The sequence below is a fragment of the Sminthopsis crassicaudata genome, chromosome 4 (genome assembly GCF_048593235.1).
Source record: "Sminthopsis crassicaudata isolate SCR6 chromosome 4, ASM4859323v1, whole genome shotgun sequence".
Lineage (NCBI taxonomy): Eukaryota > Metazoa > Chordata > Mammalia > Dasyuromorphia > Dasyuridae > Sminthopsis > Sminthopsis crassicaudata.
This window is the reverse complement of record NC_133620.1, coordinates 348,547,868-348,561,623: the sequence shown is the minus strand read 5'-3', so window position 1 is coordinate 348,561,623 and position 13,756 is coordinate 348,547,868.

Here is a 13,756-nt window from a genome sequence, read left to right as displayed (position 1 = left end):
GAGGGTGGGCAGAGGGAGTGGAGGGACCAGAACAAGATACAAGTTTTACATAGAAGGTTAGTTTTCTCTGGACAGTTAGGTGGTACTCTATCCATTGATAGAATGCTAGGGCTGCAATCAGGAAAACTCATTTTTGTGAGTTCATATTTAGGATCAGACCCTTAACTAGCTGTGTGACTCTGGGCAAACGGCATAACCTTGTTTGCCTCAGTTTCTTCTTTTGTAAAATGAGGTGAAGTGAATAGCAAACCTCTCCAACCAAGAAAACCCTAAATGGGGTCACAAAGAGTCTGACATGATTCAACATAAAATTATTTTTTTTCTAGGTGAAAGTATTTGTTAAATTACAGAGAGCATTCCTTAGCTGTTGGTGGATAATTTTGTCTCCGTGAAGGTTTATATGTGCATGTTTGTCTGCTTGTATATTCCTTGTTGATCTGTTTAAGGGGAAGAGTAGAGATCTAAATTTGAACCCTACTTCTGTCACATGATCTGTGTTACACTGGGAAACACTCATATCACATATTCACTCTTCCTCTTCTGCAAACTGAAGGGATTTACTTAAAGGATTTCTAAAGTCCTTTCACCCTCACATTCAACCCTCTTCTCACCACGCTAAGGAATTTACATAGAGAGAAGTGAGTGAATTGTGACTCATGTGATTCTGAGGGAGGCAAAAACTAAAAAGAGTCCTTAATGCTCACTATTTTGAGAAGAAAATTTCTGTGTTTTGTGGAGAATGTTGGGGTAGAATTAGGAACTGATAGCTCTAATCTGCAAAATAGTCATTGAGGGGTAGCAATGGTAGAAACACAATATGCTGAGGATGAGGGAGAAGACAGAAAGACAGAGAGATTGTATGTGTGAGAAAGAGAGAAAATGAGAGAGAGAGAGAGAGAGAGAGAGAGAGAGAGAGAGAGAGAGAGAGAGAGAGAGAGAGAGAGAGAGAGAGAGAACTGAAAACTGAGTTCACACAATATGATAATCCTGGTTAACTCCCAGTGAATTTACAGAAACTGAGCATACTCCATAGCCCCCTCCCTTCCATTTCCCCTGCAGCTCATTTTAAAATATTTATTTATTTATTTTTATTGAAGCTTTTTAATTTCGACACATATGCAAGGATAATTTTTCAACACTGACCGTTGCAAAACCTTGTGTTCCAATTTCCCCCTTCCCCGCCACCCTCTCCCCTAGATGGCAAATAATTCAATATATGTTAAACATGGTAAAATATGTGTAAATCCAATATGTGCATCTTTATGCAATTATCTTGTGCAGATCATTGTTGTTCTTTATTAAAGTTTCTTATTTTTCAAAACATACACATGGACAATTCTTCAACATTAGCCCTTGCAAAACCTTGTGCTCCAATTTCCCTCCTCCTTCCCTCACCCCTTCCCTAGATAGCAAGTAGTCAGGTAAACAAGCAAGTAGTCAGTATGAGAGGTAAACAAATGGAGAGTACAAGTCCAGGATTCATGCCATTTGTGCCTAAGAGATGAAGGTTGTTGCTGCCATGAAAGGCTTCACAAATAGAGTCCACTGGAATCATTGAAAAAAATGAAAACACACCTAAGACTATATTATAAAGCAGGGGTCATCAAAATCATTTGTTAGTGGCTAAAAAATAGAGAAGTTGATCAGTGGAATAAGTTAAATTCACAAGACACAGTAGTCAATGACTATAGTAATTTAATGTTTGACAAACCCAAAGAACCCAGCTTTTTGGATAAAAACTCACTATCTGACAAAAATTGCTGGGAAAATTGGAAATTAGTATAGCAGAAACTAGGCACTAACCCACATCTAACACTCTATACAAAGATAAGGTCGGAATGGGTTAATGATTTAGACAAAAAGAGCTAGCAAATTAGAAGCACCACCTAACTACCTAACTGCAGTCTTTTTCCTTTGCTACACTGCTTCTACTGGAGAAAATCAGGCTCAGAAAATTCCCTCAAATTGTTATAAGCAGCTAATGATAAAGCAAATTAGAAGAACAAAGGATAATCTAACTCAGATCTATAGGGAAGGAAGGAATGTATGGCCAAAGAAGAACTAGAGTACATTATGGAATACAAAATGGATAATTTTGGTTGTATTAAGTTAAAAAGTTTTTGTACAAACAAAACCAATGCAGATAAGATTGGAAAGGAAACAATAAACTGGGGGGGGGGGGGAAATTTTACATCCAAGGATTCTGATAAAGGCTTCATTTCTAAAATATATAGAGAAATCACTCAAATTTATAAGAATACAAGACATTCTTCAATTGATAAATGATCAAAGGAAATGAACAGTTTTCAGATGAAGAAATTAAAACCATTTCTAGTCATATGAAAAAATCATATTTTCATCAGAAAATTTCAAAGTAAGACAACTCTAAGATACCACTACACACCTCTTAGATAGGCAAAGATGGCAGGAAAAGATAATGATGAATGTTGGAGGAAATGAGGGAAAGCTGGGAAACTAATACATTATTGATGGAATTGTGAACTGATGCAAATATTCTGGAGAACAATATAGGACTATACCCAAAAAGCTATCAAACTGGGCTTATCTTTTGATCCAGCAGTATCTACTGGATCCGAATCCCAAAGAAATCATATAGGAGGGAAAGGGACCCACATATGCAAAAATGTTTGTAGCAGCCCTTTTTCTAGTGGCAAGGGACTAGAAACTGAATGGATGCCTATCAGTTGGAGAATGGCTGAATTCTTATGGTATAAGAATGTAAAGAAATATTATTGTTCTATAAGAAATGATCAGCAGCCTGATTTCAGAAAGGCCTGGAGAGAACTTTCGTGAACTGAAGTTAAGTGAAATGAGTAGAATAAAAATTTAAAAAAAATAAAACCACTGTATACAGCAACTTCAAGATAATACAATAATCAACAATGAGGTCTTATGATGAAGAGAGCCATCTGCATTCAGAGAGAGGACTGTGGGGACTGAATGTGGATCATAATATAGTATTTTCACTTTTTTTCTGTTGTTTGCTTGCTTTTTGTTTTCTTTCTCCTTTTCTTCCCTTTTTGATCTGATATTTTTGTTCAGTCTGATAATTTAGGAAATATAAATAGAAGATTGCACTTATTTAACATATATTGGATTACTTGCTGTCTCGGGGAAGAGATGGGAGAAGAGAAGGAGAAAATAAACTTGGAACGCAAGATTTTGCAAAGGTGCATGTTGAAAACTATAAATGTATATGTTTTGAAAATAAAAAGTTTTAAAAATTAAATGGGGGGAAGGAAAGAAATGTACATGATAACTTTAGTTTAAAAGGAATAGCAAGTTAGACTTAATAAATCTGCATTTTCATATGAAAAAAACAAACAAACAAGTAGAGTTTATAGGCTTCTTGAAGACTTGAGGAAGAAACCCAGGAAGCAGGGACATTTTCTTCAACCCACCCTGTGTCATTAGAATTTGATGTGGAGCTTTAGGTCAGGAGTTACCCTTTAGGTTTCATTTCCAGGGTCCAGTGAAAAACATCCATAGACAACCAGAGGTGTTGATTGGAGTCAGGCTCCATTGTTCATTTTGGGCTAAAATGTGGAAGAAGTGAACTAATCACTTGGAGTGTCGATAGCATCCTATCTGGAGCCAAAGGCTCTGGTTGCCTAGTCCTCGCAAATGTCCCCTTTACCTTAACTATAAAATTATCCCTTCTCTTTTCCTCTCCCTTTCTTCTCTCCACTATCTGGTTTTCCCATTACATTCTCACATTCTTACTTTTTTCATTTCTGAAATCCAACATCTTTTTCTGTCTGGGCCTGTCCATATTTTCCTTTTAGGAAAATAGTATATAGCCTTAGAGAAAGCTGAGGCATCTCCTCTTACTGAAGCTTCCTTGATGGACATTTCCAGTTTTAAAAAAGCAAGTTGATAAAGCTTGATAAAATTAAGGTGAATTCCCCTTGTTGAGGCTTCTCCTGGCATATAGGATAAGGGGAAATAGGGCAGATGGCAAAATATCTCAGCCAGGTAGCTATGGAATGTTTTCAATATATTCCCACTTTCACTTCCCAGCTAAGGGGTACAGCTTGATGGATAGAATGCCAGGATAGAAAGTCAGGAAACTTCATCTTTCTGAGTTCAAATCTAGCCCCAGACACTTCCAACTTGTGTGACTTTGAAGAAGTCACTTAACTCTGTTTCCCTCAGTTTCTTCAACTGTAAAATGAGCTGCAGAAGGAAATAGCAAACTACTCCAGTGTTTTTGCCAAGAAAAATCCAGATGCAGACATAGAGTCAGAAAAACTGAAATGATTGAACAGCAGTCACATTCCAAAAAGGAAACTGAGATGACTTGTCCAAAAATGCTCAATACTTCAGAATAAATGAAGATTGGTCTTCCTTAAAGGATAGCTCTGAATTTCCAAAGTGAAGATTGCTCTGCACTGGCTGGATCCTATTTCCTTTTCCTGCAGAAAGCTAAGATACACAATTATTAGTGAGGTAGATAAGAAGCAGATCTGGAAATGTGAAAAGCAATACTGATACAGTGTAAATTGTAATTACATTATTATACAATATTATATTATTATACAATAATTACATTATTTTCTCTTTTCTTTTTAAGGTATCTGACATCTTTATAGTCCTGTGCTCTGGTAGTCTCCCTGAAATGCTAGTGATTATACATACAGTAGGATTAGGAAAAAGTGCTTGTCAAGATATTCATATCTGCTGGGATCTTTTCCTAGGCTTCCCAGAGAGTCCATGGACTATACCCTGTCACTCCACTCATGGAGACTCCAGTTAATCTAAGGAGTGAAGATTCGATTAGGGAAGCCATCTACATTACACTGCCAACATGAATGGAACCCCAAAGTCCCAGCAGCCCACGCTTTGGGCTCCATACTTCATACAGAACCAAAGATCCTGCTGCTTTTATCCTCACTAGTCCCTCCCCAAATGACCAAAGACAGACTGAGCAATCATCTATTGCTCATCTAAGGTTACAGCTACTGGCAGGGAAGTGTCCTGGCAATGCAGCTTGGACTAGGAGGAAACTGGAGAATTCACTGGTACTCTGTGTAGTTCACCAGCAGCCGCAAATTGCTTTATTGTAACTTCTCCTCAGTTTACCAGCAATGGGTGGAAATATTCAGTTCCCTAAATGACATTTACAAAATATTATATATAATGTATATAACATAACTGTTTTCAAACATTTTCACAAGCTTTAATTATTCAGTTTATATTCAGGTTACTGGATGATGAGGCAAATTTCAATTCTACAATTTCAAGAAAGAATCCATTATTTATATTAGTCTTTACTTAGTTTTGTGGACATAACTGGTAGGATTTTTCTTTCCCAAGCCATTGTAGCTCTCAGAGTTTAGTGGGAAACTCCTCTCTTCAAATGAAAATTCAGATAAAATATAGTCTGTCACAAAAATGGGTAGAAATAACACACATACCACTTTAAAATATTTAAAATTGTTAACATTTTTACATTTTTGGTTTGTGAGGTTTTCTAATTCTAATTAGATGTTCTGTTCTTGATTCACACAAACCTTTTTTCTTTCTGTGAGCTAGGAAGAGGTTAAGTACCAGTTTTTTAGTTCAAAGTGCAGTTCAATTGAACCAAGATAAGGTGGAAATGGGTTCATGATCTAGACATAAAGAATAATACTATAAACAAATTAGAAGAACACAAGATAATTTACCTCCCAGGTTTGTGGAGGAGGAAGGAATATGTAGCCAAAGAAGAACTAGAGATCGTGATTGATTATAAAACAGATAATTTTTATTTTATTAAGTTAAAAAGTTTTTGTACAAACAAAACTAATGCAGACAAGATTAGAAAGGAAGCAATAAACTGGGAAAACATTTTTACATCCAAAGGATCTGATGAAAGCCTCATTTCTAAAATATAGAGAGCACTGACTCAAATTTATAATAATTCAAGCCATTCTCCAAATGATAAGTGATCAAAGGATATGAAGAGACAATTTTTCAGATTCAGAAATTGAAACTATTTGTAACCACACGAAAAGGTGCTCCAAATCACTATTGATCAGAGAAATGCAAATCAAGACAACGCTGACATATCACTATACACCTGCCAGATTGGCTAAGATGATAGGAAATGATAATAACAAATGTTGGAGGGGATGTGGGATTCATACATTCTTGGTGGAACTGTGAATGGATCCAACCATTCTGGAGAGCAATTTGGAACTATGCCCAAAAAATTATCAAACTGTGCATACCCTTTTACCCAGCAGTGTTACTACTGGGCTTATATCCCAAAGAGATCTTAAAGGAGGGAAAGGGACCCGTATGTGCAAAAATGTTTGTGGCTGCCCTCTGTGTACTGGCAAGAAACTGGAAACTGAGTGGATACCCATCAATTAGAGAATGACTGAACAAGTTATGGGATATGAATGTTATGGAATATTATTGTTCTATAATAAATTTCAGCAGCATGATTTATTTTTTTTATTAATTTTTATAATTATAACATTTTCTTTGACAGTACATACCCATAGGTAATTTTTTTAAACAACATTATCCCTTGTACTCCCTTCTGTTCCGAGTTTTTCCCCTCCTTCCCTCCACCCCCTCCCTTGGATGGCAGGCATTCCCATACATATTAAATATCTTATAGTATATCGTAGGTACAATATATATGTGCAGAACTGCATTTTGTTGTTGTTGTTGTTGTTGCAAAGGAAGGATTGTATTCGCAAGGTAAAAATAATCTGGGAATAGAAACAAAACAAAACAAAACAAAACAAAACAAAACAAAACAAAACAAAACAAAACAAAAACCAATGCTCTCAGTTTACACTCATTTCCCAGTGTTCCTTTTCTGGGTGTAGCTGATTCTGTCCATCATTGATCAATTGGAATTAGATTAGCTCTTCTCTATGTTGAAGATATCCTACATCCTCATACAGTATCATTGTTGAAGGGTATAATGATCTCCTGGTTCTGCTCATTTCACTCAGCATCAGTCCATGTAAGTCTCTCCAAGCCTCTCTGTACTCCTCCTGTTGGTCATTTCTTACAGAACAATAATATTCCATAACATTCATATACCATAATTTACCCAACCATTCTCCAATTGATGGACATCCATTCGTTTTCCAGTTTCTAGCCACTATGAAAAGGACTGCCACAAACATTTTGGCACATAAAGGTCCCTTTCCCTTCTTTAGTATTTCCTTGGGATATAAGCCCAGTAGTAGCACTGCTGGGTCAAAGGGTATGCACATTTTGATAACTTTTTGGGCATAGTTCTAGATTGCTCTCCAGAATGGTTGGATTCTTTCACAACTCCACCAACAATGCATCAGTGTCCCAGTTTTCCCACAGCCCCTCCAACATTCATCGTTATTTGTTCCTGTCATCTTAGCCAATCTGACAGGTGTGACAATCTCAGAGTTGTCTTAATTTGCATTTCTCTGATCAATAGTGATTTGGAACACTCTTTCATATGAGTGGAAATAGTTTCAATTTCATCATCTGAAAATTGTCTGTTTATATCCTTTGACCATTTATCAATTGGAGAATGGCTTGATTTCTTATAAATTAAAGTCAATTCTCTGTATATTTTGGAGGTGAGGCCTTTATCAGAACCTTTAACTGTAAAAATGTTTTCCCAATTTGTTACTTCCCTTCTAACCTTGTTTGCATTAGTTTTGTTTGTGCAGAAACTTTTTAATTTGGTGTAATCAAAATTTTCTATTTTGTGATCAATAATGGTCTTTAGTTCTCCCTTGGACACAAACTCCTTCCTCCTCCACAAGTCTGAGAGGTAAACCATCCCATGTTCCTCCAATTTATTTATGATTTCGTTCTTTATGCCTAAATCTTGGACCCATTTTGATCTTATCTTAGTATGTGGTGTTAAATGTGGGTCCATGCCTAGTTTCTGCCATACTAATTTCCAGTTTTCCCAGCAGTTTTTGTCAAATAATGAATTCTTATCCCAAGATTTGGGATCTTTGGGTTTATCAAACACTAGATTGCTAGTCTATTTCTTAGCCAATACCAAATGGATTTGGTGACTGTTTTTTTCTTTCTTTTTTCTTTCTTTCTTTCTTTTTTTTGGCTGGGGTTAAGTGACTTGCCCAGGGTCACACAGCTAGGAAGTGTTAAGTGTCTGAGACCAGATTTGAACTCAGGTCCTCCTGAATTCAAGGCTGGTGCTCTATCCATTGGGCCACCTAGCTGCCCCCTCAGCAGCATGATTTCAGAGAGGCCTGGAGAGACCTACATGAACTGATGCAAAGGGAAATGAGCAGGACCAGGAGATCATTATACACGGCAACAAGACTATATGATGATCAATTCTGAGGGATGTGGCTCTTTTCCAAATTGAGATGAATTCAAACCAGTTCCACTTGTGCAGTGATGAAGACAACCATCTGGATCTAGAGAGAGAACCATGGGAACACAGGGTGGCCCACAGCATAACATTCTTACTCTCTCTGTTATTAGTTGCTTGCATTTTGTTTCTTTTTTCTCAGTTTTTCTTTTTCTTCCTTCTTGATCTGATTTTTCTTGTGCAACTGGATGGCTGTGTGAATATGTATACATATATTGGATCTGGAATGTATTTCAGCATATTTGGCATATATTGGACTGCCTGCCAGGTGGGGAAGGGGATGGAGGAAGAAGGGGAAAATTTGCGCCATGGGATTATGTAGAGGTCAATGTTGGAAAAATTATCCATGCATATGCTTTGTGAATAAAAAGCTTTAAAAATAATAATAATTTGCAAAATATCACACACAAAAAAGAAAGTTTAATTGACCCTCACACTGGTCTCCTGAATCATTCAAATGCAGCCTGATTTGCTCTTAGAGTTTTTAGAGGAAACTGCTTTTCTGTTTCCAGTAGTTCTCAAATTCTCAAATTTCTTCATATTCATTATTCTGATCCAACCCTTCCCCTACACATATTTACTTAACTCTACTCTTTTCACTGAGAATTTTTCTCTATCTCTCTCTCCTCCCCCCATCTTTGCAATCAGGGAGGGAGTGAGGTGATGGGATGTGGAGAGAGGAAAAAACTTTCCTTTCTTCTCAGCCTTAAAACAACAAAATTTTAACTTTATCAATTCCTTTCACAATCAATCTTTCTTGTCACTTGCTTTTAAAACTTTTAACACATAAAATAAAATTTAATAAACTCTACAGCTACAACTTCAATTATCTAACCTCATTTTTGTAGATCCAAGTTGGCCAGTGTGAGATCCACAAAAAACAATTAGGCTTTTCATATATATGCATATGTATGTAAACATATATATACCTATATTCAGTGTGCTGTAGTGGTGTAATCAATCATACTGAGGTATTTAAGGGAGTCTCAGACCCAGAAGACCCTCTTAGCCATAGCTCTCAGCCACAGACACAGAAAAGACTTCAGGCTCCAGACTTCAGAAGCCAGACTCCATCTTTGACCAGCCTTGTGGTGGTTGTCCTGCCTCTTTCACTCCTCCACTAAGACCAAGGATTCAGGGGCTGATCCTGAGGTCCTCCAGAGCTAGTCCAGGTATTACAGTTGTGAAATATGAATTCCCCATTAAGGGAGGAAGCTGAGACTTCTTTCAGTTTCCATGCATAGAAAAATTTTCAGACAGATATTCATCAGAGGAAATAAGGAAAAAAGATTGGAATTACCACAGATCTCCCCCAAAAAGAATATTTGTAAGGAGATAAACCAACAGGGATGTTAATAATCATAAAGCATGATATGATCTCCATATCATCTCATAAAATGTAGCCATCTTTTAATGAATATCATCAAAAAAGGGAAATGATTGAACACTTAATGAAGTAGGGACCTTGAGGATTGATTCCAAAGCATCCTCAAGTAAAGCCTCAATGAAAAACAAACCTTTCACCAAAATTCAACAAGAATTCCTAAAAGAAAAGAAATAAGTGTAAGTGCTCTTTAGAACCATTAAAATAGGTTTTTAAGTGAAATGAAGGGGAAATAAAGGGAAAATTGGAAAAGAAATGAGAGTTATGGAAGGAAAAAATGGAAAAGGATTGTATAGTTTGACATAAAATATACTGAACCTTGCTAAATAAAGCAACAAAGTCTAAAAAGTAGAATTAACCAATAGAACCTATGAGACTTGTGAAAAATTAAAACAAAGTAAAAAACCTGAAAAAGAAAAGAAAACAGATTATGACATAGTACTACTCAAATCGGCCACTGTGGCATCAACCATCAATGCTCTTACAAACATGTATGCTTTTTTCATGATCTGGCTTATATCAGAGCCCAGACCAGAGGACCCTCTTGGATGAGAAAGAGATTTGAGCTTGGGCTCTGGATCATGATATACACTGGTGTTTCTATCTCCTATGACAATAGTGTCAACTTCTCATAAAAAGTTCATCATTGCTGAGTGAAATGAGCAGAACCAGAAGATCACTGTACACTTCAACAACAATACTGTATGAAGATGTATTCTGATGGAAGGGGATATCTTCAACATAAAGAAGATCCAACTCACTTCTAGGTGATCAATGATGGACAGAAACAACTATACCCAGAGAAGGAACACTGGGAATTGAATGTAAAGTATTAGCACTACTGTCTATCTACCCAGGTTACTTATACCTTCGGAATCCAATACTTAACATGCAACAAGAAAATTGGATTTACACACATATATTGTATCTAGGTTATACTGTAACACATGTAGAATGTATGGGATTGCCTGTCATCTAGGGGAAGGAGTAGAGGGAGGGAGGGGAAAATTTGGAAAAATGAACACAATGGATAATGTTATAAAAAATTACTCATGCATATATACTGTCAAAAAATTTATAATTATAAAATTAATAAAAAAAGTAAAAAAAAAAAGTTCATCATTAATTCCTACATAAGGATCCTTATGGGCTATGATCTGACTTAGGCAACAACATATTAATTTATTTATGTTCATTTGTATTTTAATTTATTTGGTGAAATATCTCCCATTTTAAATGTTACATGTTAAATAATTACATATTACTAACAATTACATTTTAATGTAAAAGTCACATTTGAATAGGTGGCAATGTGGGAATGAGAATTGGTTCTGGATGCTTGGGGTTCATGTTCTTGAACTTTTTTTATCCATTCCTTTCCTTTTTAATATACAAAGTGGAGAGTATGACCACAGAAGTTGGAATCAAGGCCAACTAATAGAGCATCTATGCCCTGACATGGAAAGAGAGATTTTTGGGAGAGACATTCAGAACTCTAATCCAGACAAAGGACTCCTCCAAGAGCAATGCCAGGATGGGAACTTGGAGGGACTAATACTATGTTTGTTTTTTCTTTCTTAGAATTTTTCCCTTTTGATTTGTCTTGCACAAAATGACAAATATTTTCATATTTCCATATCATTTTTAAAAGAATTGCATATATTTAACCTATATCAGATTACTTGCTGTCTTGGGGAAGAGAGAGGTAAATGGGGGAGAGAAAAATTTGGAACACAAAGTCTTACAAAAATAAAAATTGAAAATTATCTTTACATGTATTTGGAAAATAAAATACTATTAAAAATCTTTCTTTTTGTCTTTTACAGAAATTTTAGTTTGACTAGGGAAAGTGTTTGGGTCAACAACCTAGGAATCATGAACATCCCATAGTTGCCTTGGCCAGTTACCACTCCTGTTCATAATGGATAGCCATCACAATCCATTTTGGAGAGGTTTTGGTGGCAGCTCTGGATTCTACAGATAGAAGGCACCTTGATGATGCATGATGGGAAAAAATAGATGTAATTAAAGGTAACATAGTCTGCAAAATTATAATCCACTTACCACCAGCTTGAGATGTTCAGGCCAGTATCTTTTCTTGCCACTTCCCAACTCCTACTCACCTACCTCTCTACCTATAGCCTGAGCACACAGTCTTGAAAACAAGTAGAAGTAAGATCTGGGTGAACTCTTGGAACCCAGAGGATAAAAAGTGGGAAATATTAAAAAAAAAAAAAAGAAAGAAAGAAAGAAAAAAGAAAAAGAAAAAGAAAAAAGCAAGAAAGTAAGCAAGAAAGAAAGAAAGAAAGAAAGAAAGAAAGAAAGAAAGAAAGAAAGAAAGAAAGAAAGAAAGAAAGAAAGAAAGAAAGAAAAAGAAAGAAAGAAAGAGCTAACCCCTATGAATACTTAGTTAGCCTTTATCCAGGCTGCCAGCTTTCTCTAATAAATAAAGAATAGTTAAACCAATCACAATAAATGTCAGTTTCAATATTCATTGAATTTCAGAAAGGACAGATAAAGCTTTTTCTCCCAGGTAAATTTTCTGATAAAGATAATCTGTCCTTGGATTGCATATATTTAAATTTATGGATATAAAATAATGTATCTTTTCCAAAGCTCCAACCTACAATCCTGATTACAGTTGTAATGAATCCTTTTAAGTATATTCCTTTGATCCAATGAAATGAAAGTCATTACATATATTTTATTTCTCAGGTGAAAGTGCTGTAATTTTGTTGCTTTTCTCCAAATGAAGTTTATTAATCAATAAAAATGAAAAAAAAATTACATCTTTATAACCTATCCTTTATCCCCCTAGGAGAATATATATCAGGAGTTCTCAAACTACAGCCCTCGGGCCATATGCAGCCTGCTGAGGACATTTATTGGGCCTGCCAGGTTGTAGCAAATGGGGTGAGGGGCGGAGACAGAGTGTGAGTTTTTGTTTTTACTATAGTCAGGCCCTCCAACAGTCTGAGGGACAGTGAACTGGCCCCCTATTTAAAAAGTTTGAGAACCACATATATATATCATCTTTATGTGATCCAGAAAGATGTGATACTTTCTAGGCTTAATTTGATACATGAATATATAACTACTAACTCATGGAATAAGGAGATAGAAAGTATAAGAACTGATTTTCCCAAGTCAGCCAATTAGAACATTGACAGCTACTGGTCACAAATTCAGAACAGCATTATAACAGATCAGAGAGTTGATTGTTTATTTTAAAAGTAAAATTCATTATAAGATATTGGTAGTTCTCTTGCCACAGTCAGAGAAATTTGTCATACACAAGGAAAGACATTTGTTTAAAAAAAAAAAAAATCAGGTCTTTTCTCTCAGGTCTAACCTTAATGGCACAATCAAAACTACCATAAGTATAATAGATGAAATCTTCCTTGTTTCTGTTTGATTTTAGGTAAAAGCCATAGATATTTTTTGGAACAGGCAATCATGTAACAGAGTTATATTTCTGAGCCAAGTTTAAATCATACACATAGGAAGCATTTCTGTTTAGGAAAAAAAAAATAGCACAGTGAGAAAACTAAGCAAAGAGGATCCTGCCATCATGTAAGACTTTTTTCCCAACCTTTCAGGCATTCATATCCCTCTGTAGTGTGTTTTACAGATCAGACTCCCTTTGAACAGCTCATGTCATTTCTCATGAACATAGGATTACTGGATTAACAATAATCAAATCATTATACCTAAAAAAATAATTATACCTGATTTCCAGATTTATGGCTAATCATATCATGATTCTATCCCACATAACAATTTCTCTGCTTCTTATAGTTTAAAGCAAAATACAAGTTTTTTTTTTTCTTCCATGTAGAAATAAGTTAAATATATTTTAACAAGTTAAACATATATTGGATTACTTGCCATCTAGGGGAGTGGGGGGGGAAGAGGGAGAAATTTAGAACACAAGGTTTTGCAGGGGTCAGTGTTGAAAAATTATCCATATGTTTTGAAAATAAAAAGCTTTAACAAAAAAGAAATAAGTTAAATAG